The following is a 25753-nucleotide window of genomic DNA, read 5'->3' as shown; positions in this document are numbered from 1 at the left end:
CATGCTGGCTCCTCCTCCTTACCTTTGGGAACAGTGATTGTGGCTGTAGGTTTGTCTCATCAGAAACAATGGAGGTGGCAGAAGCAGAAAAACCCTTAGTCCCTGGCAGTAGAGAACTGTCAGTACAGAGTGGTACAGCCACGGAGTTACCTCCCATATGCAAAACACGTCATTCTTTGTGGGGTGACAAACTTTCCCTGCGGAGACACAATATGTCTGCTCACCCCAGATAGGGACCCTATGACAGACCAAAGTAAGGATGCCACCGAAGTCCAACTTGATGAACCAATGAGTTTTATTGGATCATAAATGACTCAAAGACAGTTGCGTCACCCAGCCCTGGCATAGGTGACAGACAGATCATAAGGCTGGGAACCTGGAGCACACTGCACAGCCTGCAGGCAGCTCAACAGGTTGGAGAGAGGATCCTTCCCAGGGGCCTCAGTTGGTCTAAACCTCTCACAGGCAACTTGGTGGGTTTCTGCTGCTTCTTGGGTTGGTCTCAGAGTCTTCTTTGTGACTTGTAATGTCTGAGGGTCTTCTCAGCTTAGTTTCTTCCTTCCCTTATAGTGGGGACTCTGGTTTTATTTTTTTACTCTGGCAGAAGGGCCTCGAGAATCTGGTCAGTTTCAGGGACTTCCTGTGGGAATTTTAAATTCTTTTCTTTCCCGTTTTAAGAGTTTTCCATAAAGGATAGAATGTATCCATCTCGGAGCTAAACTGCTACACAATATTCGCGAGCAGAAGCAAACCTATGGCAGCCTTCACGCCCAGACCCACTCCCACTGCTCTCTTTAACCTCTGTCAGGACAATCTACTCCAGTCAAGTCAAGGCAGCTTCTGACTTTGCCTGTGCTGTTAGAATACAGTGTGCCACTTCTGAGGCTCAGAAGTATGAGGCAGCCTGAACGCACCTGCCCGAGGCTGCATATCCGGCAGGTCACAGGATCAGGTGGGAACTTGGACGTTCAAGCACCAGGGATGCTCTCCCACAGATGGTGGAAGGGCCAGCCCAGCCTACCGCATTTCTTCTCCGAGAGATACTTTTATCATCTGTATGATTAATTCCAAACTATCATAATAAGTAACTGTACTTTTGGATGCTTGCCCAACTTGACTCTCTTCTAGAACATTCTGCTTCAGGTACACATGCAAACATAATCATTGCATTTTAGGAGTGAGGTTATTTTCTCACTTTAGGGACATTGTCCTTTCCCAGCCAACCACCTGTGACGTATACATTAAAGTTCCTTTTTTTTTTCCATGAACTCAATTGACACAGTTTGAGGAAGCTTGACAAATGTGGCCTGTGCAGCCCACCACTCTAATTATGGTGGTTCGTCTGTCTCTATAGCCTTTTTCCTATGCCCTAGGTCAATCCCTCCACCCACAGCCACAGCAGGCACCGGCTGGGGGTCTTGTGTGAGAGGGGAATCACATGTGTTCTTTTGTGCCTGCTCTCGTTCTGCCCAGCAGGTTGGCAGGATTGTTTCCTGCTGCTCATCCACCTTACTGAGACAGGACTTTGCTACACAGCCAGTCTCTCATTCTGCATCCACTCGCTTGGCAGCGGGTACTCGCCAGGCCCCACAGGGTTCTATGAACGTTTGCGTAAGTGCCGTGGAATGTGCTCTTCTGTAAGAAGGAACCATGGCACATAGGACAAGCATATGTTTAACTGTTAGTGCGTTGTCAATTTCTTCACTGGCCAAACCCTGTCACGCCTCAACCAGCAACCCTACACTGAACCCCCTGCACCCTGACTGGTACAGCGGCAAGGCTGTGGACTCTCACTGGGGTGGAACACACGCTTTACACAGGCCTCTTTGCCATATGTTTCTGTTTTTAACTATTTTTAAAATGAGGCTACTGTCTTTTTTTTTTTTAAGCGAATGGAGGAACAAGAGACAAGGCCTAGTGCGGTCACCCCAGCAGACTTAAGACACAGGTACATGCAGGGATGTGGGATGCAGAGAGGGAGCCACACATGGGGGGGGTATGGCTCACAGGGAGGCACGTATACACATGTAGACACACAGAACGCGTGTTACAAGTTCAGACAACCTTCAAGTCCATGCAGCCATGGGGGGAAGTACTTCTAGTCACACACATGCTTTGCTGTGAGAATGTCCCCTGTTTCCCACACCCCCCGGGCAGGTATGTGAAGGACAAAGAGGTCCCACACTCTACACCAGCAAGCAAATCTGCTGCCACTGAATCATCAGGAAGGAGTGCAGAGATTAGTGACAGCTAAAGGAAGCACCAAGTCCAGCTCCTAACAGCCTGTGTAAGTGCAGGTATGTGAAGGACAAAGAGGTCCCACACTCTACACCAGCAAGCAAATCTGCTGCCACTGAATCATCAGGAAGGAGTGCAGAGATTAGTGACAGCTAAAGGAAGCACCAAGTCCAGCTCCTAACAGCCTGTGTAAGTGTCACCAAAGAGCATCCTCGGCCCTGTGGCTTGTCACTGGGATAGAAAACCCCTGTGAAGTTGGGGAATGGGGAGGGGTCAAGGGAGGGAGTGGTGGAGAGCAGGGTCAGAAGAGAGTAGCTTAGTCATGGGATCTGTCAGGGAGGAGGGAGGAGGGGTGAGGTGAGAGGGGGGTGAGAGGGAGGAGGGGTGAAGTGTGAGGGAGGAGGGGTGAGGTGAGGGGGGGTGAGAGGGAGGAGGGGTGAAGTGTGAGGGAGGAGGGGTGAGGTGAGAGGGAGGAGGGGTGAAGTGTGAGGGAGGAGAGGTGAGGTGAGAGGGAGGAGGGGTGAGGTGAGAGGGAGGAGGGGTGAAGTGTGAGGGAGGAGGGGTGAGGTGAGAAGGAGGAGGGTTGAAGTGTGAGGGAGGAGGGGTGAGGTGAGAAGGAGGAGGGGTGAGGTGAGAGGGAGGAGGGGTGAGGTGAGAGGGAGGAGGGGTGAAGTGTGAGGGAGGAGGGGTGAGGTGAGAGGGAGGAGGGGTGAGGTGAGAAGGAGGAGGGGTGAGGTGTGAGGGAGGAGGAGTGAGGAAGGAGGAAGGAGGAGTGAGGAAGGAGGGAGGAGGGATCAGGGAGGAGGGAGTTGGTGTCCTGAGGCAGGCTGAAGCGTTGGTGCTGCAGAGCACAGCATGGACAGGATTTTTCAGAGGTGTCTTTTATGGTCGCCAGCGGTGAGAATTCTGTTTTGCACAAACACCTTGTACAGAGTGGCAGACGTGTGTTTAAGGCCACATCAGACACTGCTGAAGATTCCACCTTAATCCCAAACCAGACTTCGTTGAACTATTTTTGATCTTTTTTTAAATAGTGAAACTCATCTCTGCAACTCAAATAGCAATTTTAAAAATCAAGTGTTCCAGCCCAATCCAATCCAAAGACAGTCTAATTTGATTCACCCTGAGGAATGAGGGTAGGAAATACTGAAAGTCTGCATTCCCCATCACTGAAACATTGTGTTCCTCAAACAGCAGAAACCTCTGTGTGTGCAGCGAAGACCCCACAGCCCATACAGACAATGCTCTCAGCGGTTCTCAACTTCCTGGTGCTTCAACTCTTCAATACAGTTCCTCATGTTGTGGTGATCCCAGCCGTAAAACCATTTTCACTGCTACTTCAAAACTGTTAGGAAAACTCTTTTTTCTGACAGTCTTAGGTGACCCCTGTGATAGGATCATTTGACTCACACACCCAAGGGGATCCCGACCCTTAGGCTGAGAACCACCGGTTTAGCGTCTGAGTGGAGTTGTTTGACGTGACTGTGGCTGGTGTGTGTGGAGGGGGTGATGGTGTGTCCTGTACAAAATCCATCTGGTGTGTGTTCAGACCGAGCCTGGGGTGAAGTTACAGCGTGCAACACAGGTGAGTGCCTCCAGGGCAGCCTCAGATTTGCATTTTATGCACTTGATTTTGAATTGATTCTGGGTGTTTATTTTCCATCATTAACCCCCCCCCCCGTGTTTCTACAAGAACAGAAAACTTACAAACAGCGGAAGTGTTGTGACTCAGCGCGTATAACACTGGAATCGGAGCCAAAGTGTGTAAGGGGCATTTAGTCAGCGCTGTGGGGCACGGCCATGCACAACGCGAAGTGTACATGCTGTGCGTCAAGGGAAAAACTATTGGTACAAGCAAAAGACTGCTGATAGAGCAGGCATTAAGACCGATAGTTAGCAAATGGGGCTTCGGGAAGCCACAAAGTTTCTGTACAGCTATTGATGGCACCACCATTTGAGCAAAGTGTCAGCCTACAGAACGGGGGAAATCTCTAACATATACATACACACACACACACACATATGTATATATATGATGTTAGGAATTATAATGTAAATATCTGTTTTCTGACATTCTTAGGTCATATGGCATATATATGTATATATATATGTGGATATATATATATATATATATATATATATATATATATATATAGCACACAGAGGGTTACTATCTATAATATACGAACAACAACAACAACAACGACAACAACTGGACACAGGAAAACAAATAACCCAGTCAAAAATGGGGCACAGAACTAAACAGAGTTCTCCAAAGGTCAAGCACTTAAATAGATGTTGAACTCCTTAGCCATCAGGGAAAAGCAAACCAAAACTACTGTGAGATTTCCTGATTCCAGGCAGGATGACCAACATTAATAAAAACAAATGACCGTGCAGTTTGGCAAGGGTGTAGGGGAGGGAACATTTCATTTCCGGTAAGAGCTCGGACGGGTAGAGCCACTATGGAAATCTGTGTGGCCCTGTCTTCAACAAGCTGAGAAAATCTCCCACAAGGCCCAGCTCTACAACTCTTTGGCATGGACCCACAGAGCTTCCTATTTCTCCACGGATACCTGCCCGCCGCTGTTCAGTGATGCTCTTCACAGGAACCAGAAATTTAAAACAGCCGGCACGTCCATCAGCTGATGGATGGATAATGAAAATAGGACTCACGTATACAATGGGACGTTATTCAGCTGTTAAGAAAAATGGAATTATAAAGTCTGAACGTAAATGGGCAGAGCTAGGAAGAACCATCCCTGGTGAGGTAACCCAGACTCAGGAAGACAAAGACCACATTTTCTCTCATAAGCGTGCGTTAGCCTTAGGCACGGGTTTCCTTTGATATGGTCGCGCTGTTTTTCCTCAGTCGTTTGATGTGTTGGATTACACTTATTGATCTTCAGATATTGAACCGTCCATGCGCTCTTGGGCAGAGTCCGAGTTGCCCGTGGTATATGTGGATTTTATTTGCCAGTGTGTCCTCGGAGGGTTTTGATCCTGTGCTCATGGGGGAAACGTTGACTTGATGATTTTCCTTTCTCGAATCTGTCTGTTTGGTTTCTAGTAGAATGCTGGCCTTGCAGCATGCGCTAGGAAGCGTCCCCATTGCTTGGGTATCTGGGAGAGATCGTAGCACATTAATGTCGCGTGGTCTTGAACTCTCTGGACCAGGTCCTTTATTTTGTTCCATTGTTTTGCTTTCAGACTTCTTTAATGGGAGCGTGCTGGCCGCGATGGCTGACTCCTAGGGTGAGCTCTGGTACACCTGATTTCAAGGGAGGCCTTTTCATCCAGGTTATTTGGACGTGCAGGGCAACATAGCAAAGCCTAACATCATTTATAGTACATGTGTTCATCTCCCGTTTGTGCCCAAATGACACGGCAGTGTTCACATCCCATTTCTGCTGTTAGTCCTCTGTCTCTGTGAGACTCTAGACAGGTACGTATCTATGAAATAGAAATTGAGGGGAATCTGGGAAGAAGGAAGGACTGGGAGTTGAAGATCAGGACAGGAGGGAGTAACACATCTTAAGCCCATACGACAGCATCACAATGAAGCCTACTACTTTTATAATTAATACAGACTAAAAAATTTTTTTAGATCAGATACCAGAGAAATGGCTCAGTCAGTAAAATGTTTGCCTTGCAAGCATGAAGATCTGAGCTTTATCTCCAGAACCTACATAAAACTGTGAAACTGTAGGGGTGGAGGTGTACCTCAGATCTTAGAACTGGGGAGGTAGAGATTGGAGGCTCCCTGGGGCTTGTGGCCAGCCAGTCTAGCCTAACTGATGAGCTTCAAGTCAATGGATGATCTTGTCTTAAAGGAGGTGGATGGAGTTCAGATGGCTCCTTAGGCTGGCGCTCTCTCTCTCTCTCTCTCTCTCTCTCTCTCTCTCTCTCTCTCTCTGTCTCTCTGTCTCTCTCATGCGCACACACACACACACACACACACACACACACACTGACAAGTATATTAATAAATAAAGAGTTTCTGTCTTTGCAGCAGAAGAGCAGAAAAAAAAATCTCTTTAACTGTAGCTGTGTTCGAACTTACAGTACAGCTACTAACACACTGGTTCCATTTACACGTGACGCCGTGCTGCTACATGGAGTATGCAGGTCCTTTGTAAAAGCACACTCAGTTCCCCTCTGCTGCCACTGCCACACATACCCCATCCACCCCGCTTACCGCTCAATGTGATCACCAGAGATACTGCTCTAGATGTTTGGAACCAACAACTGTTAAGTTGTTTTAACCAGGAAACTGTTAAGTTGCTAAAGAGATGAAAATATTTGGGGCAGGAGAGATGGCTCTGTGGTTAAGAACATTGGCTGCTCTTCCAGAGGACTTGGGTTCAATTCCGAGCACCCCTCAGAGCAGCTCCCAAGTGTCTGTAACTCCAGTTCCAGGGGGATCTGTTGCCCTCCTCTGGCCTCTTCAGGTACTGCATGAGCTTGGTTGTCATGCATCGATGCGGGCAAACACTCAGGCACAAAATAAATACAAAATAAATATTTAAAATAAGTACAAAGTGTCAGGCATTCTTTAAAAACATGAAAACACTGCATGTTACTGTTTCATTTCCCTTATCTGACCCTCCTCCTGCGTAAAGGTTTGAATCTCCCAACCTCATTGTTCCTCTTTCTCTGAAGAACTTTTCAGGCAATTCTATTGATGGCAAATGTTTTCTTTCTTTCCTTTTTATTTGAGAAAAGATTTCCCCTTGGCATTTGGATGATAGCTTTAATGGATAAAACATTCTACACTGGTGGATTATCATTTTTCTCTTAACGGTTTTGAAGATCCCAGTTTGCCGTCTTGTTGCTTTTATGGTTTCTCTGATCTTTTAAAAAAGTTTATTCAATTTTTTCCCAGTTTTGAGGATTGAACCCAGGGCCCCTGACATGCCAGGCAAGTGTGCTGTCACTGAGCTACAGTTTGGGTGGCTTCTGAAGAGAAAAGCCATGCTCTCTCGCCCTTGGTCCTGGGTGACACTCTGTTCTAGTTCATCTGATTGATTTTTCTCCGGAAGTTACAGGTTATCTTTCCCTGGCCATTCACGTGCGTGGCACCTTTTCCCTGGGTGCTGGATCTCACTCGGATTAGATTATCGTCTTGTTTAGCTGTTTTTACCAAGTCCTGAAGTTTATTTTAGCAGGCAGCTAAGTTTCTGGCAGATCAGATCTTTTCAAGGTTAGCTTTTTTTTCCCCTTCATGAAAGCATGTTTAAAATTTTCTTTCTGCTAGGCATGGTGGCATGTATCTGTAATCCTAGCACTTACCGGGCTGAGGCAGGAAGGTCCTAAGTGTGAGGGCAGTCCAGGCTACTTAAGGAGACGCTGTCTCAAGAAGTGGGAGGAAGGAAAGACGGATGAGGAAGAGGAGGGAGGGAGGAGGAGGAAAGGAGGAGACATTGTTGCCTGAAGTTAGCTGAGCCTGACCCTTTTGTTATCACATTCTGAGGCCTCCCAAAAGTCCCAGGGTTCCTTGAGGTCCCTCTACTCTGACTGAACTGAATTCAGATTTATCCCAGTCCTGAATGAGCTCTGGGAGTTGTTTAGTTTGCAGCGCTCCTGGGGTTTCTGCCAAGCCTTGTCGAGTCTGCCCCATGCACATGCAGCCGAGTGCCCTGTGAGAGTCTAAAGGGACCCCACTGAGGGAGCCTGCTCACAGCTCCCTTTTTCCTCCCTGTCACCCGGACTTATAAGTACTTCAGCATCTCCCAACTTCAGCTGCTTCCTCAGTGGCTGCCCCTAGTCCGCTCTGTGTCCCACTCCCCACGGTGCCTCTGTCTGGCAGCTGAACCCCTTCCTGTTCATTCTCTCAGCAGTGGCTTCTTCCTGTGCTCTGCCTGACTGCCCAGTTGCTTCCTTGAAAGAGCCAGTTCAGAGCCAGTGGCTCCCTCAGAAACAAAATGCTCCAGCATTCAGTGCACAGGGCAAACAGAATCATTAGCTTTTATCTATTTACTTTAAATTTTAAAAAGCATATATATATATATATGTAGTGTGTGTGTGTGTGTGTGTGTCCAGTTGTATGTATATGTGGCCACATGCATGCAGTTGACTGTGAAGACCAGAAGAGGGCGTTAGCACACCCGAGGCTAGAGTCACAGACAGTTGCAAGCAATAAGATGTGGGTTCAAAGGAACTAACCCTGGGTCTGATATAAGAGCTACTGACCCACCTTTCCGGCCCCTGCATTAGTTTTATTTAGGGAATCTCATAATAAATGATAGGATGGGAGATGGAATAAATGATAGGATGGGAGATGGTAAAATGATTGACGTGCAAACGTGAAGATCTGAGTTCAGTCCCTGAAGCCACATGAAAAAGCCAGGCACAGTGTTCACACCTGTAATTCTAGGGAGTTAGAGACGGGGATTCACAGGGTTTCCTGTTCAGCCCCCCCCCAACCTAATCAGCTAGCCCCAGGTGTCAGTAAAAGATCCTGTCTCAACGAACAAGGTGAGTGGCTCCTATGACCGCCTCATGCATATGCCATAACTCATTAACACACACTCACCTACTCGTGTGCACACACGCTCTGAAGGTAGCTGAGCTTCCCAGGTAGGTGAGCCTTCTCTCCTGACACAGAGTATGCATTAGGCCACAGCACTGGGCCAGTAGAAGCTTGGCATGTCTGGACAACGCGAATTGGGTAGCTAACGAGGAGGAAACCGTCTCAGAGAAATTGTCAGTGTCCAGATCTTATGCTGGCACACAGAGGAGGAGCCAGCAGACCCTTGTCTGTCTAAAGCCACCAGGGTCCCTGTGGCAGGCCCTGTAGTGTCCGTGGCAATGGGGAAACGCAGCACTATACTGATGGCTGAAGCCCCAGGACTCTCTCTTGTGGACCTGCCGTTGGGCTGGCAGATCTTGATACCTGTAGAAAAGAATTCAGCGCATGTCATCTGAAAGCAGAGCGGGCTTGGGTTGAATTCGGCACAGATGGTAAGAAGCCTTAGTACACAGTTTCGGTGAGCCCTGGCACTCTGAGAGGGGGCTGCTTACAAAGAGGACAAGCAATAGGCTTCTCAAGTCCCGTCAAAGCCCCTCAGCAGTAGCTGTGCACGTGGTTAGTGATGCTTAGAAGGTGACTTGTACAGCCGGGCTCGAAGACCAGGAGAAGTTTAAAAACGAAGCACGAGCTAGTTAGTGTATTTGTCTTACCTTAAAGAACTTCCTTTTGTGAACGAGGTGCTGAGGTGGTTACAAATACCCTTTGCAGGTTTAGGGATGAGAGAGGTGCACTGGGAACTTGAAGCCCAAAGGTCACCTAGGGTTTTATTTTAGGTTTACTTTCTGAGCTGTTCTCTCCGGACAGTCTACCTCGAGCCTGTCACTAGTATTGGGGTTCTTGACTCTCGACCAACGAGATCTCAGGGTTGGGGACTCAGTTACCTTGAGCCCTTGGGTTTTTTCCACTCTCCCCCTCCCATAGGACTCTCATATTCTGTGTCTTTTTTTTTTTTTTTTTTAAATCATGACCCTTTGCAAACTCCTGTCTCACAGCCCAACTTTCAGGCTACATCTGGCCGGCAGGCTGCCCCTCGCTGGTGGCAGAATAAGCAAGCCAGGGAGGGAGGTTAAAATTATTACTGCACATAAGAAGAGCGCACAGCCGCCCTAATAATCAAATAAACAGCATTTACAGCTCCTAGAAGCACATTTCACACCAATCTGATGGGTAAAAATTGAAAAGGCCCACGACGCTGAGAGCGAAGGTAAGGGGCAACGGGGGTGGGGAGGGTTGGGGTGGGAGCTACAGTTCACACCCGCTGCTGGTTGTGGGGTGGGGTGGGGTGGGTGTGTGAATTAATTCAGCCACTTTGGAAAGCAATTTGTCCATATCCAAAGCAGAATTGGGATTGGAAATGCGTGTTCACAGAGACTCTGCCATGCCACTTCCACGTCTATTATCCAGAGAGAATTGCTCGTAATTGCAGTATTGTTTGTAATAGGAAAGTAAATTGGAAACAACTTCCGTCTACGCGCGCTCGTATGGGCATGGTTACATCTCGGGAAAACATACTGTTGAGTGCAAAAGCAAGCCCTCGTGCAGGAGCATTTATGAAAATGTTTCACAACACACTGCTAACAACACTATGAATTATTCATGCCTACCTCTTCCTGTAGGTGTAAACATGCGAGAAGAAGCTGGGCGAAAGTAACCCCAATTTTAGAGGTGGGGGTGAAATTAACATTTCCTGCGGTGACAAGAATGTCCTGGGGACAGGGACGAGATGGAACCCTCATCTGCCACATTCTCTTTCTCTTAGGATATTAACACTCACCACACATGGTGGTAGCCATGTAAGGGCTCATACCATGCCCTCTTCTCTCTCGGAGTCTTAAGAACCTTGGCCTACACAACACAGTTTTCATTTTAAGAGGGAGACTGGGGTCAGGCAAGTGGCCTTGCTACCCCAGTGGCCCCTGGCTGTCTGTAAGTCAGGATGCTGCTCCTCTGGGATTTGTCTTAGACAGCTGTAGAGTGAAGGTCACAAAGTTTCAAAATGCAGGTTTCCGTGGTGTCACCAGCCTGGATTCAATGTGATCTACTGGAGTTAATTGGAAAACCAAAGAGCAGGTCACCATGCAGGGGCCATGCAGAGGGATGGCGGGCAACGTTCCTTCCACGGATGCAGGGCTTCTATCTGGGATGACAGGATTCTGGAAACGGTGGGTCAGCACAGATGTTGTGTAAGGTGAGCGGGCTGAGTGAACTGACAGCCTTCTAAAGGTCGGTAGCAATGGTAAACCCTACGTCACACACGCCGTAGCCTATTTCGAAAACGCATCTTGTTGAGGAAGACACCTCCCACTCCATGAGCCTTCGTCGCCTTGTGTTTAAGGTGCTGGGTGAGACAGGGAATTATGAGATGCCTTTGTGGTTGCAGGATTGTAGAGAGTTGAGGACAGGCTCTCACAACTTTTGTCCTGATTACCTGATGGTGTGTGTGTGTGTGTGTGTGTGTGTGTGTGTGTGTGTGTGTGTGTGTGCGCGCTGGGTTCACAGACGTGTGCACATACATGTGCACATACGTGTACACATATGTGTGTACATATGTGTGCACATATACATGAGCATTGTATACAGGTCAGAGACTGACATTAGATGTCCTCTTTAGTCCCTGTCTACCTTGCTTTTGAGACAGGGACTCTCACTAAACCTGGAGCTTCTTTTCTGGTTGGACTGTGGCCGGCGGCTGTGTCCTGGGCATCCTCCATACTCTCCTGCCTCAGTGCTGGGAACACAAGCATCTGCATCCATTTCTGGATGTTTACATGGGTACTGGGGATTCAAATTCAGGTCTTCATGCTGGTGTGGCAAGCATTTTACATAATGAGCCACATCCCAAACGGTTCTAGCCTGCTCACCAGGCCCTGAGACCCGGACCTGCCAGGCTGCCGCTCCTGCTCAGGGAAATAGACCTGATGATCTGAGCTCTGTTCTGGGCAGTGGCACGGTGTTAAGCACAGCCATTAGGCTACCAAGCTCTCAGTAGAGAGAGAGAGAGGAAAGGCGGCATATCATCCAATTTCAGTGGCATAGGCTGGGGGATGGTTGGCACCCTCTTAGCCCAGAAAGCAAAGATGCATTAATATAAATTAGGAGACTCTCTGGGGCAGAAGCGGTGGGGGCGGGAAAGCTCCCGGCAGGCTTCTCCATCTCAATTGCCGCTTTGTCAGGGTCCATCAGAGAGAAAAATCAGCCCGGGGCTTTTAATGTGCAGTTTGGAGAATTAGTTTCAATTAGCAGAGGGACGTTTTAAATCTCAGGAAATAGTCAGCCTTCATGGACTCCAGTTAGCATGTAAAAGCCATTCTCAATATTAATAGAATCATAGCATGTAAAATGAGAAGGGACCTTAGCGATGACCCTGAGCCCGCCTCTATTGTGCACCGGGCACCGAGTGATTTTGTCTACATGGCAAATCTGTGGCGAGGGAGGACAGGGACTCAGAAGTCAGCCACTGGGTCCTCACGCCTGGCCTTCACTCTGTGCTAGGGAGTTGGGGTAGGGCGGCTCATATGTCCAGCTGTGTGTGTGGTTGTGAATGTGTGCTTATCAATGGCAGTGTGACAAAATGCAATGGGTTCCTATACTGCCAGAAGAAGGAGAATGCACAGGCAGGACGCCATGGTGCAGAGAAAAGAATACATGCAGCAGGTAAAGAGGACACCCGGGGCCATTTTCAGAGCAATGGTGTTCTTGTCAAACAAAGGATCATGGGAGCATGTGTGTGTGTGTGTGTGTGTGTGTGTGTGTGTGTGTGTGTGTGTGCATGTGGCGGCCTGAGGTCAGTTCTAGGTAGCTTCCTCTATGACACCCTACCTTAATTTTTGAGACAGAGTATCTCCCTAAACTTGGGCTCCCTGTTTCACTAGCTTGGCTGACCACAGAGACTTGCAATGTTCATCCTCACCACGCCTATCCCAGCACCTGGGTTACAGCGTGCACCCAACTTTCTCAAATGGGTCTGAATGCAGATCCTCACGTCTGTGGTGCACTGTCCCAGAACCCCTGACACCGTTCACCCAGCAGCAGCCAGGGTGTACAAGTTCACTCTACTCTACACCCAGGACCAAACCTCGGTTAACCCCTCTGACCTCCCTCCTGAGAGACAAAAGGCATGCTACCATCTTGTGGGGCATTTGTTCCAATGGGAAGTTGGATAAACCGTCCATTTCTATGTACGACGTCATCATCGAGGACAGCCCAAGACAAAATGTGGTCCTGGCTCCCCCTTGTTGCCTCATGGAGCATCTGGAATTGGTCCTGCTGCAGCGAAGCTGGGGCTAGGAAGGTGGCTCCATCAGGAAAGAGCTTGCTGGGCAAGTAGGAGACCCAGAGTCCCCGCCCCGTGTTGAGCATGGGCCCTGGTAACTCGTGCTTATCATCCAAAGCTGGAGGTGTGGAGACAGAACCAATCCCTGCTCACTTAGCAGTCTATAAGTGAGTTTCAGAGGGAGAGAGAGAGAGAGAGAGAGAGAGAGAGAGAGAGAGAGAGACCGTGCTTCATACAACAAGCTAGAGAGTAACTAAGGAAGACACCCAAGGCTAGAGAACAACACATAATGTACACATGCATCATGCATTCATGTACACATACACAGAGAGAGAGAGAGAGAGAGAGAGAGAGAGAGAGAGAGAGACCGTGCTTCATACAACAAGCTAGAGAGTAACTAAGGAAGACACCCAAGGCTAGAGAACAACACATAATGTACACATGCATCATGCATTCATGTACACATACAGAGAGAGAGAGAGAGAGAGAGAGAGAGACAAAGAGACAGAGAAAGAGACAGAGAGACAGAGACAGCGACAGAGAGAGACAGAGAGACAGAGACAGACAGAGGGACAGAGACAGACAGAGAGACAAACAGAGACAGAGACGGACAGAGGCAGAAGCAGAGGCAGAGAGAGATGGCCCTGTTGTTTGGTCCCTCACGCTGCCACCTCCCTTTGTGAAGAGGCCTCATAGTTTATCTTTTTCTCTGCTTAGAGGCAGGGACCCTTTGTCTTTAATCAACACAAGGTAATTTAGTTCCCCTCCTACCAGTCAGCCGGGAGAAACCGAGCCACTCGTTTCTCGGAGGCGCCAAGAAAATGTTTTATTTGTTGTTCTACAGACCTATTGAGATGGCCGCACCAGGGAAAAGAGCTGTGCGCAGCTATGCTAACTCCCTTGTTTACCACGGCGGCTTGGTAAAAATTAACTGCTGTGGTCAAGGTTATCTTCCCTCTGTGGGCTCCACTGGTGATGAGGTGTAATTGGTGGGAATACAAAGTGCAAACATGTTTACTAGGGACATGTTTGTCAGGGGACGCGTTCCAACTGTACATTGACGGGGGTCGGTTGTGCAACCAGAAGCCTGGGCTTCACATAGGTAAATAAAAAACAAGGATTGGTGGTTTGATTTGGGTTTTATTGTGCCTGTGGTTGGCTGAGGTCCCCCTGTTGTCTGACCTGCTGGGTGTGTATGGGCGTGCTCTCCAGTAGAAAGATCTGGAAACGGCTGTCAATCATTCCCTCAGTCTTTATCAAGCCTCCATGCCTCTCTCTCCTTAAGGAAGGCATCCTGTGCATAACCCCCGATGGCCATGTGACAGCTGTCCAGACTCTTTCCTTTAGAGGCATGTCAAGTGGCCCATGGGTGGCCTGGAGTTGCTCTGTCACCAAGAATCAGCAGTGCCAGAAGTTTACTTTGCTCCCTGGGAAGAGCTCCTGCCTTCTTGGACAGTATATTTGTTTTAGGAGCTGAAAACCTATAAGAAGAAGGAAGGGAGAATGTCACTGTCCACCCAGGTGGCAGCTGCTTGAGGCTGGTGGGTAGAGAACATGAAAGTGCCAGGGACGGTTGAAAGTCCTGACCCTACCTTCTGCAGGAGTGATCTGGGAGCTGGATGGGAATTGGGTGATCACAGAAACACTTTCCTGTCACTGGGGTGACTATCGGTTGGTGGTCATCAGCTGGCCAGCCTCTGCCGGTGACTCTGGTCCGTGGGAGACCTGGGAAAGGAGCAGGATCCAGGGAGCAGTTGCACAGGTACCAACTGGACTTCCATCTCCCTCAGTGGGGTCCTGGAGCCCCTCACTGAGCACATGCAGGGTAGAGGTTGCTCTGCTGTCTCCTGCTCCCAGATCTGCAGTGACTTCTTTTACGGGTGCAGGTGGGTGGGTGGGTGGGTGGGTGTGGGGGGAGTGGTACTCTACCATCCCGGGGGGAGGGGTAGAGGGCTGTAGCTGGAGCATTCTTCCAAGTCAGGGGTCACAGGACACCCCTGAATTCTATTTCCCATCAGCATGTCTGAGGCGGGATGCTATGTCCTCCACAACTTTGAGAGAGGCCAGGGTGTAGCATCTCGCTGTTCTGCAATTCATTCCGTTAGAGAAGTACGAACAGGGCATGAGTGGTCTTCATTAACTCATGACAGAGGTTAAAGCATTGCAAGCCCCCATTCCCATAGTACACTGCAGGGTGATGGCCTGTTACAAGGATGCTCCTCCCACAGGCCACAGGTCTCTGCAGACCTTCTGGGGCCTCCTTTTGAGCCACATGAAGGGACCTGAAGGTTGAGACCTGAGATAACAATCCATTGCAGGCATACTCTGGACACCCTGGGAAGAGGCAAGGCCACACAGAAATGGAATGCGAATGAAGCCAGTCACAAAGATGCAGTGTGTTGGGGGGAGAGAGGCCAGGAGACCAAGGGTGTCTCCATCAGGAGTGATCAAGCAAGCTCTCTGAGGGCGTTATCTTTGTTTAGAGGTGGTGGCTGCTGTTTTTGGTTTGGGGGTCTTTGAATTGTTGGCTTTGAGTGGTGTCTCGGTGAGTTACCAGTGCTCTGATGAAACACTGTGATCAAAAGCAACCTGGTGGGGGGGGGGAGGTTTATTTGGCTTACACTTCCACATCACTGTTCGTCATCAAGAGAACTTGGGACAGGAATTTGGGGCAGGAACCTGGAGGCAGGGGCTGACGCAGAGGCCACAGAGGGGTGCTGCTTATTGACTTGCTCCCCGTGGCTTGCTCAGCTTGCTTTCTTCTAGAACCCAGGGATGGCACCACCCACAATGCTCTGGGCCTCCCCGCATCATCACTAATTAAGAAAACATCCTGCAGGCTTGCCTACTGCCCTGTCTTATGGAAGCATGTTCCTAACTGTGGTTGTTTCCTCTTTTCTGTGTCTAACTTGACACCAAACAGCTGTTGTGCTGGTTCCTTTGCTGTTTATGTGTTAGGAGTTTGTGTTTGTTTGTTTTTGAGGCTGTGCCTCAAACCCCAGGTTAGCCTCCAACTGCTTATGCACCCCTTTTGATCATCCTGCCTCCCCACCTCCAGGTGCTGGGGTTTAATGAGGTACAAGGGATTGCACCCAGGGAGTCATAGATGCCAAGAAGCACTCTATTAACTGAGCCATATCCCCATCTCCCCAGCCCCCACCCCATTGTTGTTTTTGTTTACTGATCCCATAGATTCATCCCCCATCACTAAGTACAATGTCCCCACTGTGTGTGCTTGTTTCAGCTCTGGGAACACAGTGATCAGCCACCAGCCCTGACCTTGACTGGTGGTCCCTTCTCCCATCCGGAGATGGCGGGCTCAGTCTCTTCTCAGCTCCTACGGCCTCCGTGTACCTCCCCCCACCTGATCCAGGATAATCTGTTATAAGGCCAGCTGATTATGTTAAGCAACAAATCGATAGATCCCAGAGATTCCAGAGCGGACATTTTTAGAGTGAGCCATCAATCTCTCCACATTGGCTTCCTCACAACCCGTACTTTCAGAGTCTTGAAGAGCGGTCAGGAGCTCCCTGGGCTAGGGTGTCAGCAGGGTGTCCAGGCTTAGCAGAAACAGATCCCTCCAGCATCCCCTTGAAAGGGCAGGGAGGCTGCTGCTTGTGGGGTTGGAAAGGAGGCCTTCTTTTGCAAAGACGAGGAGACCTGGCCAGGCTCAATCTGAAGGGTCAGAGGGGAGGAAAGCAGTGACCAACCACCATCCCTCACCGTGCCCTGGGGTCAGGGCAGCACCAGCCGGAGGCATGACCTCAGGAAGGCTTTGGGGAGCAGGCTGCAGGGGCAGAAAGAGCTCATGGCTGTCTTTGGGAGCAAGAGAAGATGCTGGGGGAAGGCTGCCAGACATGGAACTGATGTAGACCTCGCACATAATAAAGCCGGCAAGCCGGCCCAAAGGCACGCACTGTACTCCCAAGCCATCTTACATTTTGCCAAAACCCCAGGGTTTGTGCCAGAGAGAAGACCTGGACTTGGAGTTGGAGGCGGGGTGGGGTGAGGGCGGTGGGTATTGTTTCATGACATGCTAAGCTAATTTATTTGTTTTGACTTGCGCCTTTTAAACAGGGTTTCGTCATTTAATGTGTTTTCCATTGTATCCTGTTACACGGGCAGGAACCCTTGTATTTGTTTACTCGTGGGAGGCTTCCCATTCCCAAAGTCCCATTTAGTCAGCCGGGCAGCGAGATGGTATTTTGATAGCCTGTGCTTGCCGGTGCCTTGCTGCCTTCTCCATTTCCACTCCCCTTGGCGAGTTGAACCACCGCCACCACATTTCTGGTACTTCTGCTGCAGTGTGAATTCCAGGGCAGGAGCACGGGCAGACCTTGTCGCCGCCCGCCTGGAGTCCTGCCTCCACAGCCCCCACACCCCCACTCCACTGCTGCACTTGACCTCTAGGTAGAGGAGCCCCTCTGCACCTCCCCCACCCCCAAAAAAAGCCAACTGGGTTTGTGCTCTTGCTGGATTCCTCCAGTGAGATGCTAAACAGGCTAGGGAGATTCACCATCATCCAAGCCACCATCTTGGTATGGCCGTGCCTTACCAAACTGAAAGCAAGTCTAGGAGAGGCCACAGGTAAAACCCCAAATGATGCCTGTGTGATTCCCGGAGGAGAGATGGCCGGCGGCTTTGGGAAATGCTTAATCTCGAGTTCATTAAGCACGACAGGACTGTTATTAAATCAGAACGAAATCGCTTAACTTCTTTTTTTAAAGGCGTATACAGATGTACGACTTCTGCATATCGCGTTTTGCACCATGTACATGTAGTACCCATTGAGGCCAAAAGAGCTGGTTGGATCCCCTGAGCTAGAGTTACAGAGGCCGTGATCTGCTGTGCTAGGGAAAGACCCAGTCCTCTGCAAGAGCAGTCAGTGCTCCTGGTTCCCGAGTCTTCTCTCCAGCCCATAAGATGTGCAACGTTCAACCAGCTGAGAACAGTTCCATTTTCTAATGGAGGCTTAAGAACGAATAAAAACAAAAGTTAAAGAGAAAATAATGGCTCGGAACAGCTGAAGTAAATCTGATTGTAACAGCAATTACAAGGCATGTAAATTGGTTGAATCAATTAAAAGAAAGCCTTTTGCTTTAGATTAAAATAAAAGAGGACACCAGTAATAAATTGTTTCAGGAGATGGGCTTGGAAGAAAAGGATAGAAAAATGTAGACATACACAGTCAAAATAAGTTTGAGGTAACAATCGTTTGTGGGGCTATTGTTTTATTTTTCTAAGTACAATTACATTTTCCACATTTCCCTTTCTTCCCTCCAACCTCCCCACACCCTGCAACCCCCACCCCTTTCAAATTCATGACCTCTTTCTTAGTTGTTATTGTTTTACACACACACACACACACACACACACACACACACACACACACACACATGATGAGTCCCTCTAGTGTTAGATAACCAGTTAGGGAACCTCTCCCTAGGGAAGACTAACCCTGCCCTCACCATCCCTTTGCTGCCTGTCGTTATCTGTGTAGAGTGGGGTCCTGCGAGATTTTCCCTTCTACACTTTGCATGTCTGTCAGTGAGGTCCTTGTCCGGGTCTGGTTTAGGCAGCTGTATTGTTGAGGTACCCTGGTGAAATTTCCCCGTTGTTTCTAGGACACGGTCCCACAGCTGACTTCCCAGTCCTGTCTCTAACAAGCTTTCCTTCTGAGCCTTAGGCAAAGGAGCCATATCCACTGAGGCCAGGCTCCCTGGGATCAGTGCTCTCCTCATTTCAATCTGTCTTCGTCTGCTGTGAAGAGAAACTTCTTTAATGAGAGCGAGAGCTATGCTTACCGGAGGATATAAGGACAAGTATTTAGAGCACGGGAAGTTTGCTGGCTTAGTGAGGTGCTGGGAGTAGATTCTCCTCTAAGACCCCTGGCCTCCTTACCCCTCAGTAGTTGGATAGGTTTCCGGTAGCAGGCTCGGCTTACCCCACTGAGTGGGCCTATGTCCAATCAAACAGCCGTCGGTTACTGTGGTTACTGCCAACTATTGGATGCCATTGTTATCCCCTTCGGTGGGTCTTGCTGGCCATTGTAGTTCATAGGCTTACCACAGCTGGGTACCATCGCCGGCTGCAGCTTGCACAGTACTTTCTGGGTCTGTGAAAGCTAGTCTTCAGGGAGGAGGCTTTCAGCTTTGAGCCAGCATGAAACATCCAAGACCTGTGTTCAAAGTGCATGGTGTCTTCAGCAAATGAAGACACAGCTCCAGCTTCTGGAAGGTGAGCATGGGGAACAGCAATAGTCCTATTGTTCTTGGAGTCCCTTGGACTCCCCTGAACAATAACTCATGAGGGAAGTCCTCGTGCTTGGTATTCGGGTTTTGTTAGATAGTCAACGAATCATAAGGGGAGCATTTTCAACCCAAACAGCATACCTTGGTTTAGTGTGTGTATGTGTGTGCGTGCATGTGTGTGCATGTGTGTGTACATATTTATTATATGTAATTTTAGGTAGATAAAAGCAACATGACTCCTTGTGGCTTTTCATACATCCTTAATGTTACTTGTTCCTCATCTTTCTCTGCCTCCCTTGTCCTCTGTCCTTTCTCCTCTCTCCCAACGAAAGCCCTGCTTGCCCATTTCCCCCATTTCTTCTTTCGTATCATCTGCATCCTGCTATTCCTTTCTCCAGACCCTCTCCTTTCTCCAGGGTCCCCTTTTCTCCCCTTGTTTCTGCAGTTGCTCCAGGTTATATGCTCACCTTTGAAGACTTGGAGCTAGGAATGACAGGTGAGAGAAAACATGCATTTGTCTTCCCAGGTCTGATCTCTCTCTCTCTCTCTCTCTCTCTCTCTCTCTCTCTCTCTCTCTCTCTAATATTTTCTAGCTCCAATCATTTATCTACAAATCTTACTTCTCTTTGCAACCGAATAGCAGTATCCCTTTTGTGTGTATGTACCACATTTATTCACTTGTCTGTCGAAGGGCATTTAAGTTGCTTTAAAATAGCAGCCTTTAGGGGCTGGAGAGATGGCTCAGTGGTTAAGAGCACTGACTGCTCTTCCAGAGGTCCTGAGTTCAATTCCCAGCAACCACATGGTGGCTCACAACTCTCTTCTGGTGTGTCTGAAGAGAGCAAAAGTGTTCTCAGCTACATAAAATTAAAAAACAGATTTTTTTAAGTCTTTAAAGTTCTCCCAAAATAAACTTTAAAGTTGAAATGAGTTATAAAGGAGACACTTTCTTGTAGTGAATGGGGACAGTCGTACTGGAGAGTTGATCCTAGCCACGCACCCAAAGACAATGAATGGCTTTCTTCACAAGCCTGGAAGATGGCCTACGTGGTGCCTGTAGAACCAAGGAGAAAATCTGGGGAGCATGGGGAAATGAAAGTACCCCTCGATACCACACTCCCAAATCCAACTCTTTCCCAAGGAGCATGTGCCCTATTCCCACGGCACAGGGAGATATTCTGCCAAAAAGAAAGCCAAACACTATTGGGCTGAAATGTTTTAGTTGAAATTTAAAGCTACAAGAAGGTAGAAGCTATTTTTGTTGCTTATTTTGGGTCTTTGTGGGGGGGGGAGGGGACATGTATGCATGTGCACGCGTGCCCTCTTCTGGTTTTATGGGTAGAGGTCTTGGATCGATGGTGGAATTTTCCTCAATTGCCCTTGGACCTTATTCAGAGGTTGGGTATGAGTCTCAAATCCAGAGCTCTCAGATATGGGTAGTTTTTTTTTAATTATGTGCATACATGTGCATCTGCATGTATGTACATGAGGGCAGACTCCCAATGAGGCCAGAGGTGATGGGTGCCTGGAGGTGGAGTTCCAGGGGTTATGAGCTGTCTGAGGTGGATGCTCAGACTCAGACTGGGGTCTACCGAAGAGCGACAAGTGCTCTTCCTCACCCAGCTATCTCTCCACACCAAGATCAGCATCTCAACAGCCTGCGTGTCTCCTGCTTTCCTCACCTTCAAGGCTGAAATTACCAGTGGTCTGCACGACCACGTGTGTTTCCTGGGCTCTGGGTATCTGAACTCAAGAGCTTTCACGACGTGCTGTGACCAAGGATCTACCTCTCCAGTCCGAGCTACCTTTCTCACAGAACGACTGAGCTTGTGAAGAAGCTCCCTGTTTGTAGAACTACAGTCTGATAACTTTTGAAACATGTAAAGCCCATCACAGTCCTGATAGATTATTTGATAGATTACATGATAGATTATCATCCACTCATTCTTATAGATATGTCTGCTCTTGAGCCGCCTGGACCCTGGCCACTGGGCGGCCATGTTTCCTCACATAGCTTTTGTAGGACCTCACATAATTGGAATCACCAAGACGATGGTATTTTTCTGTCTGGCTGCTTTCTCTTTGAATACTGATCATGAATTTCACTGTTACCTGCATTCAAGATGAGTTAATGTTCCTTTTTTCAGGCAGACCGATGTCTGGGACATACCATGATGATTTTATCTGCAATGTGTGCATCAAACATTTCAGTCCTTCCCAGTTTTTGCTGGTTTTGAAGAAGGCTGCTGAGAAGAATCCTGTGACAGTCTTTGTGGGGACACAGGTAAGAACCCAGGAGCGAGATCGAAGGTATACAGTAAGTCTGCATTTTTGCCAAAGGAAGAACAGACCCAGTTTCTGAACTGCCTCTGTCCTTGTGTTCCTCCTGCACTGGATGGGGCCTCATCTGCTCCCCAATGTCGTCACCAACACTTAGTGTTGCTGCTGCTTTGTATGATCAAAAGGAAGCTATGGGTCTCTGAGGACTTGATCTGACCTTTCTACTCAACAAGACAGTTAGCAACTTGTCATATGCTTCCTGGCCACCTGTTCGCCCTCTGGGATGTTTCTTTTTCAAGTATTTAGTCTAGGGTTTTTGTTTTTGGTGTTGTTGTTGTTGTTGCTATTGATGTTTTATGGTTTGTTTCTTTGGTTTTGATCAAACATTGAGGTTGTCTTATAGTTGAACTATACGAATTGATTATACATTTTAGATACAAGTCTATCTTCCTCAAATAGATGTTTTAGAAACACCTTTTCTTAGCCTATGGCTTCTGTTTCCATTTTCCTCATGGTGATTCTCAGTTCCCCTTGTTCTCTATACAGTTTTTGAAAACCATAAAGAAATTTACCTGAAGAAAATTATTTTTTTCTTCTTCTTCTTCTTTTTTTTAATTTTAGTGCATTCTTCCTCAGTCTCAGCACATATTGCTTTCTACTATGGCAATCTATTTTCCTACTCATGGAACTTACACACACACACACACACATTTAAGCATTTGTTCAGTTGGCTGGAGCTGGAGAGATGGGTCAGTTGTTAAAAAGACTTGCTGCATTTGTAGAGGATCCAGGTTCAATTCCCAGTACCCAAATGGGGCAGCCCATGGCTGTATACAAAGCTATAGGGGTTCTCGTTGGTGTAAAATTATAAAAAATGCTGTCTTTTATCCCGCTCTAGGTCCAGCACTGCAGTGACCCAAGATATCCATCAGCATCTCAGTCAGCAAAGCCTCTCACCCGCTCTGCTCTATCCCATATCACACTGCCGATGGCTTCTCTCTGAGCCCAACAGTAATCTCTCTACCCATCTAGTTCCCAGGCAGGTTGCCACCATGCCAGAAATACACATCCCAATTCCGTGGCGGCCTAGTATCTCTGGCCACCACACACTCTCTTGAACTTAAATCGCCACAAGAACACACAACACAATAACCTCTGATCCAATTGATAAGATATAATTGCCCACCTAGACATACAGAGCCCTGTACACACCCATCCCTTAAGAACATTCATAACAACCTGTAAATGTGCAAGGAAGGATCTTAACATCAGCCTCCATGTTCTCTCTGCCGCTTCTCCACCTCGCTCCAGTCTCCTTCTCTCTCTAAAACTTTTCTCCTGCCCATCCTTCCTTCTTGTCCAGTGAAAAGCCTCTTCCTATCTTGTACCTGCCTACGCCTGTGTGATGACATCATCCTACAGGTTCTGATGCCCTCTTCTGGTTTCTATGGACAGTACATATGCATATACTTAGAAGCACACACAAAATAAATAGGTCAATAGAATGTCAATCAGCCATGTAAGTGCAGATGTGTTTAATTCTTCTGTTATAGTGCTGTCTGTCCATCTTTATGCCCATAGGATTTGTCTTGTTTATGTATCTCTACAATTACAGACTAATAAATTGGTATATATATATATATGGATATGTGTGTGTGTGTGCACATGAATGTGGGGGCTTACAGAGGCCAGGGGCGTGTATCAGATACACTGAAGCTGTAGTTACAGGCAGTCTCGAGCCCCGGTTTGGGTGCTGGAACCAGACCTAATCCTCTGCAAAAGCAGAAAGTGCTCTTAACCACTGAAGCATCATCTCTCCTGTCCCTCTAACAGCTATTGGCGTGAAATGGTTTAGGTCAAAGAGTTTCCCTTTAAATAGTATTTGGGTTATTTTCTAATAATTTTGTCAATTTCTACAAACAGAGCATTTTACATTTGCATTAGGACCGCACTGAATCTTTGTGTCAACTGGGGGAGGGGAGAAAAACATCGCAGTAACGGGGAGCCTTCTATGTCAACACAACACGCCATTGTGACGAGATATTTTAGAGTCGCTAGGGTGTAGATCTCAGATACTTTGGAAAGTTTATCTCTAGTTCTTCATGCCTGTTGTGCTATCTTAAAAGATTTATTCGTGTTTCTTTTACATACGTGGGTGTTTTGAGTACATGTGTGTCTGTGCACCAGTTATATGCAGTGCCCACAGAGGCCAGAAGAGTGTGGAAGTTCCTGGAGTTATAGATGGCTGTGAGCCACCAAGTGGATGCAGGGAGCAAAGCCTAGGTCCTCTGCAAGAGCAGCCAGCGCTCTTAACTGTTTGAGCCAGCCCTTCAGCTCTTTTATATGCTATCTTAAATAGTACGTTTTTACTAACAAGGTCTGTGTTTAGATCAGGTTGTCCTCAGACTTGCTATGTGGCTGACGTTGGCTTTGAATACTTCTTAGTCCCCCTGTCTTCACATCACTGGTGCTGAAAGTAAAGAGCCACATCAGCACATCCATGACTTTAGAGGGCATTGAGAAACTTAAATTTTCCATTTCCATTGCTGGTATACACAGATAGGTACAGCGGATATTGTAGCTGGTACCCTTGCTGGATTTCTTACACCAGGGCTACGATAGTTTATAAAGCAGGTTTTGCAGATTTCTTAAATGTTATGTAGGGCTCAAATAAAGACAGTTTGGTTGTCATTCTCTTTACTTTCTTAATTGTTTTGTTTCTCGACGAGGGCCTCCAGGGAGTAGGCACGGTGAATACCTCAGAAAAAAGACAATTTTTGACTTAGTTCAGGGGAGGGCACTCAGTCGCCACACGGTGTGACTCTAGCCACGGTGTAGCAGGGACATCTCATAATGACTTTGCTGATTGCTTATTCATTAGCTCAACACAAGCTGGAGTCACGCGAGGAGAGAGAAACTCAATCGAGAAAATGCCTCCATCAAAGCGTGTGGGTATTTTCCATGGTACATTTTCTTTGGTTCGTGATTGATATAGGAGGGCCCGTCTCTGGGTGTGGCACCACCCCTGGGTGTGTGGTCATGGGCTGTATACAAAAAGGAGCTGATGGGGCCACAGAAATGGCTCTGTGGTTAAGAGAACTGGGTTCTCTTGCAAAGGCTCAAACCCAGCACCCATTTGACTGCTCAGTGCAGTTCTAGTTTTGGGGGATCTGGCGCCTTCTTCTGGCCTGTGTGGGAACCAGGCACACACATGGTGTACAAAAAGACACAAGCAAAACGCCCAGCACAGAAAAGTTTAAAATTAAAAAAAACAAAAAAAAACAAAAACAAAAACAAAAAACCACAAATTTGAAAACAAGCTGAACAAGTCCTGGAAAGTCAGTAGGTAGAACTTCTCCGTGGTCTCTGCTTCAGTCCCTGCCTCTAGGTAACCTTGGCTTCCCTCAGTGATGGACAGTGATGTAGAAGTGTAAGTCAAGTAAACACTTTCCTCCCTAAGTTGCTTTTATTCATGGTGCTTATCCTAGCAACAGAAAAAGAAAGGCAGAACTAAAATATTTTTAATGTTTTAATTTACTTTCTTTTACTTATTCACTTTACATCCCCTGCACTGCCCCCCTCCTCCTCCCAGTTACCCCTTCCCACCATCCTCCCCCCACTCCCTCTCCCCCCCTCTCCAGAGCTGCCTAATTTTTTTTTTTAATGTAGACATTTAAGCTACAAACTCCCCTCTTAGGACAAGCTTTCATTGCATTTTGGTATGTTGCATTTTTATTTTCACTCGATTTAATAATTTTTTATTTCCCTTTTGGTTTTCCAAACCTCATTCAGTGGGTGTCGTCTGGCCCTCAAGAGTCTACGTGCGCCCTGGGGGTTTCTCTTGCTGTTGGCCTGTTCCGTTACGATCAGATGGGGTGCAAGGGATTATTTGGTTTCTCATATTGGTTGAGTCCTGTTTTGAGCCTTAATAAATTACCTATTTCATAGAGAGTCTCATGGACTGTTGAGACAAACGTATGTTCTGCAGACCTTGAATGGAACGTTCTGTAAATGTCTGTTAAATAACACATTTAATCTATGGTGTCATTTGATTGACATACTTCTTTGGTTTTTGTTGTTGTCGTTATTGTTGAGAAGGTCTGCCAGTTTCTGAGAATGGGGTACTGAAATCACCCACCACTGCGCCAGTGCTCATCTGTGACTACACATACAGTATTA

General features: G+C 47.7%; 1 long non-coding RNA gene across 2 annotated transcripts; it reads left to right on the top strand.

Moving 5' to 3' along the window:
* The first annotated feature begins 259 nt into the window (after positions 1-259).
* Positions 260-3575, top strand: LOC108351376 (uncharacterized). 2 transcript variants are annotated; one of them, XR_005486379.2, is made up of 4 exons: positions 272-473; positions 1890-1948; positions 2158-2427; positions 3433-3575. It is a non-coding gene; the product is annotated as an uncharacterized LOC108351376 (long non-coding RNA). The 2 variants fall into 2 exon arrangements; XR_010052858.1 differs by having other exon boundaries at positions 260-2427.
* Positions 3576-25753: the final 22178 nt, after the last annotated feature.

The sequence above is a fragment of the Rattus norvegicus genome, chromosome 6 (genome assembly GCF_036323735.1).
Source record: "Rattus norvegicus strain BN/NHsdMcwi chromosome 6, GRCr8, whole genome shotgun sequence".
Classification (NCBI taxonomy): Eukaryota; Metazoa; Chordata; class Mammalia; order Rodentia; family Muridae; genus Rattus; species Rattus norvegicus.
This window is presented reverse-complemented; position numbering and strand designations above follow the sequence as displayed.